Source organism: Budorcas taxicolor, chromosome Y, assembly GCF_023091745.1.
Source record: "Budorcas taxicolor isolate Tak-1 chromosome Y, Takin1.1, whole genome shotgun sequence".
In the NCBI taxonomy this organism is placed as follows: domain Eukaryota; kingdom Metazoa; phylum Chordata; class Mammalia; order Artiodactyla; family Bovidae; genus Budorcas; species Budorcas taxicolor.
The window spans coordinates 3,479,286-3,483,755 of NC_068936.1; the positions used below are offsets into that span (position 1 = coordinate 3,479,286).

The window sequence follows — 4,470 nt, forward strand, 5'->3', positions numbered from 1 at the left end:
AGTTTGGGTGCAGGAACCCTGCACCCACAGATACCAAAATCCATGGGTGCTCCAGTGCCTTATATAAAATGGTGTAGTCTTTACATGTAACTTCAGGGGATGCTCCTGCATGTTTTCAATCAGCTCCACATTCCTTATAATACCTAATACAATTTGATGCTGTGTAAATAGTTTCAAGTACAATGTAAATGTTATATGTAGTTGCCAGCATGAGGCAGGTTCCAGTTTTGCTATTAGACCTTTCTGGAATGTTTTTCAAAAATATTTTTGATCCATGTAAAGAGTCTCATCCCTTCTGGACTCAGAGTGTAGAGGGAGTGAGGGGCACCCCCAAAGGTACAGCTGGGGGCTCTTTTGAATATTTTATGTTGGTCAGCATTTCTGAGTGAGATTGGAGATAAGCAAAATGGTGCCTAGCAGGTCTCCTGTAGAGTTTAACAGGAACGTTGGGGCCACCATGGGGAGACAAAGCAAAAGTCGGGACTGGAGAAGGAAGTTTAAAACTCTCCTGTCACTTAACTGAGTTTGAGATGTTTCCTTATGTATAAAATAAGGGTGTTAACATTTATCTCAATGTTTCAGCCAATGAGTAACTGCTGGTGCTAAGTTGTTTCAGTTGTGTCCAACTCTGTGTGACCCCTTCAATGGCAGCTCACCAGGCTCCCCTGTCCCTGGGATTCTCCAGGGAAGAACACTAAAGTGGGTTGCCATTTCCTTCTCTAATGCATGAAAGTGAAAAAAGTGAAGTCGGTCACTCCAGTCCAATCCTCAGTGATCCAATGGACTGCAGCCTAATAGGCAGGCTCCTTTGCCCATGGAATTTTCCAGTCAAGAGTACTGGAGTGGGGTGTCCTTACCTTCCCCTGTCAATGAATAACTCAGCTACTAATTTTGTCTTTTGAAAGAAATGTAATCATCACGACTTATCTGCAGAGAATAAGTACCAAGACCCCCAGCAGACATCTGTAACCTCATATAGTATAAAACCCCATCTACAAATTTTTCTTTTTCTATACAGACATACCTGTGACGCAGTTTATTATATCAAAGCACAATAAGAGATTGGCAAGTAATGAATAGTACCAGGAAAGTGAACGTAAAGTTGCTCAGTCGTGTCTGACTCTTTGGAACCTCATGGACTGCAGCTTACTAGGCTTCTCTGTCTATGGGATTTGCCTGGGAAGAAATCTGGAATGGGTGGCCTTTTCCTTCTCCAGAGGATCTTCCCAACCCAGGGATCAAACAGGGGTCTCCCGAATTGTAGGCAGACACTTTACCATCTGAGCCACCAGGGAAGGTGTAATAATAAATAGAACAATTATAACAGTATACTTTTATAAAAGTTTTGTTAATGTAGTCTCTATGCAAAAAATATTACTGTACTAATTTAGGGATTTTTTTCCACCCTAATTAAGCACTTTCTATGCTTTGTGGCTATAACTTTTACAGTTTGAGTTTTGAGAGCAAAACTAACCCAGATTTCTTTTCTTCACATTCACCACAAAGCATAGCAACCTCAGCATACAATTGTTTCTCTTTTTCTATCAAATTGAGACCTTCGATCTTTTCACTTAATGGTTGCACTGAATGGATTCTCTCTGGTGTATCTAATAGGCCAGCATAATTCCAGTTATGCTTTGGGGACATTATTGAGTAAAATAAGTGTGACTTGGTCAACAGCCCTGTGACATCTCAACTGTCACGGTGGTAAGTGAATGACAAATGGGTTGGATGTGCTGGACTAAAGAACGATTCACATTCTGGGAAGGAGGAAGCAGGATAGTATGAGATTCCAATCAAACTCCTCAGAATGACATGCGATTTAAAACTTATGAGGTATTTATTTCTGAAATTTTCCATTTAATATTTTTGGTGAACAACTGAGGGGTTAACTGAAACCACAGAGAGTGACACCTGAGATCAGAGGTGATGATCTTGTCCTGTGGTTGCCTTTAGGTGGAAAAAGAAAAAAAAAAAAAAAACAAACCTAGAAGGGGCCACTTGAAGCCAAAAGTGATTGTAAAATGGCCCATGTCTTCCCGTGGGAGGAAGCACAAGCACCACCACAAACCCCAGAACTGACTGGAGGGTCCAAATCCGGAGATGAGGATGGTGATGATGGTAAGGGCATCTTTGTTGGAGTGGAGCACGTCAATGAGGATGCTGAAACACTCTTTGTCAGAGTGACTTCAAGTTCAAAGCCACTCATTTCTAAAATTTTGAACAGAGTGACCATGGACTCATCTTCAAGAAGAAAGAAGGGCCACGTGAATCCAGATCCCTCCTGTAAGTTACAACCCAGCATAACAGCCAGTGGCCGTCTGTCCAGCTTCTCAGTCTGAATGGGGAGGAAGAGACACTCCTATTATTTTTGAGTCTTTGTCTAAACCTGATTATAAAACGAGTTCTCTGCAAGCCATGATTCAGAATTCAGAATTGCTGTCTCCGTGGCCTCACTGTCTATCTGGAGCTGTTCTCTCATTAGGAGGCAAGGATGAAAGTCCTCTTAGTTCAGAGAGATGCCCCACTTCAGATGTAAACTTTAACAGTGAGAATCCCAAAAGACCTAAACTCAGCAATGGAATCCCAGAGGGACTTGCCTCCATCATGGCCCTACCAGGAATCTCTCCTACAAAGAACATGATTATGACCTTGGAAGATCTCCCAAACTCACAAAACCATATTCATGATGGGGCATCATTTTCATGGACTCATGCAAATGACCAGTCATGCTTCAGTCTTATGGATCCAGACAGAACATGTAGTTTGGAAGGGCTGGAGAAGACAGACTTTTGGACTCTAGCTAATCAGAACAAGATCGTTGATCCCATGAAAGGAAATCTGATCATGTTACTTGCTGACTTTTACTATGGACAGCATACAAGAGATGGGCAGCCAGAACAGAAGATTCATGCAGCTTTCAAATGCCTCAGCTGCTTGAGAGTTGTAAAAATTGTCAAGTTTATTATCCACGTGAGGAACCATCTAGAGCTTGAGAGGCAGAAGGGTGACAGCTGAGAAACCCACACTACCTGCCAGCACCTCCACCGCCAGTTTCCCACCTCGTTCCAGCTGCAGTGTCACATGGAAAGCGTCCATGCTTCCTGGGAGCCCTCCACGGTCTGTAATATCTGTGAATTATCCTTCAAAACAGATCAGGTTCTCTTACAGCACATGAAGGACAGTCACAAACCTGGCAAAATGCCCTATGTGTGCCGTGTTTGCAATTACAGATTGTCAGCCTTTGCCAATGTAGAGGCATATTTTAGAACATGGCATGGAAACACGAACAATTTGTTTTGTCTGTTTTGCCTCAAAATTTTCAAACTGGTGACATCCTTCTTAAATCATGCTTGGATACACTGGAACAAGAGGATCTTTCCATGTTCCAAGTGCTGGCTACAGTGTTTGAACCTGAAGAAAAAGACAGAGCACCAAACCAGGAATCACCAGTCATTCAAAAGGCCAGAGCACTTGCGAGGGTTGCCTCCTGAAACAGAGGTCATGATCCGAACTTCAGTTCAGTTGGGACTAAGAGAGACAGTATCCATCATTGTGAGGAACACTGACTCCCAAGTGCCACCCAGAAAAAAACTACAAAGAAGTTTGACTAGGAACAAACAAATATTCCAGATGTGTTGCAGCAAAGGATCTGGCTAAAAAATTAGGTTCTACCCACTCATAAATTTGAAAAAGCCCTATGGAGGTTCAGCCAGCTGTACATAAAGACCCTGCCTGGCTTTTGTTGTTCAGTTGCTCAGTCATGTCTGACTCTCTGTGACCCTATGAACTTTAGTATGCCAGTCTTCCCTGTCCATCACCATCTCCTGAAGCTTGCTCAAACTAATTTCATTGGGTTGCTGATGCCATCCAACCATCTTGTCGTCTGTCATCTCATCTGCTCCTGCCTTCAATCTTTCCCAGCATCAGATCCCCCCCGCCCCCCACCCCCACCCCATGCGTTGAATCTTCCCTTTAGGTGGCCAAAGTATTGGAGCTTCAGCATCCATTCTTCCACTGAATATTCAGGGTTGATTTCCCTTAGGATTGACTGGTTGGATCTCCTTGTAGTTCAAGGGACTCTCAAGAGTCTTCTCCATTCTCCAGCACCACAATTTGAAAAGATCATTTCTTCAGCATGCAGCCTTCTTTCTGGTCGAGCTCTTCCATCTGTATCTGACTGTTGAGAAAACAATAGCTTTGACTTTATGGACATTTGTTGGCAAAGTAATGTCTCTGTCTTTTAATACGCTGTCTAGTTTTGTCACAGCTTTTCTTCCAAGGAGTGAGCATCTTTTAATTTCACGGCCTCAGTAACTATCCACAGTTATTTTGGAGAACAAGGAAATAAATTCTGGCTTTACTGTTCAGAAATTATATTTGCTTCATCTCGCTACCATTAAGTAGATTTGAAATCTCAATGTTCCTTCCTGGCTACACTCTGCTCCCCAAAGTAACCACTTCTCTGGA

At 42.8% G+C, this 4,470-nt stretch overlaps 1 pseudogene; it reads left to right on the top strand.

The window, feature by feature from the left end:
• Positions 1-2,024: 2,024 nt before the first annotated feature.
• On the top strand, positions 2,025-3,685 carry LOC128070922 (zinc finger protein 280A-like; annotated as a pseudogene).
• Positions 3,686-4,470: the final 785 nt, after the last annotated feature.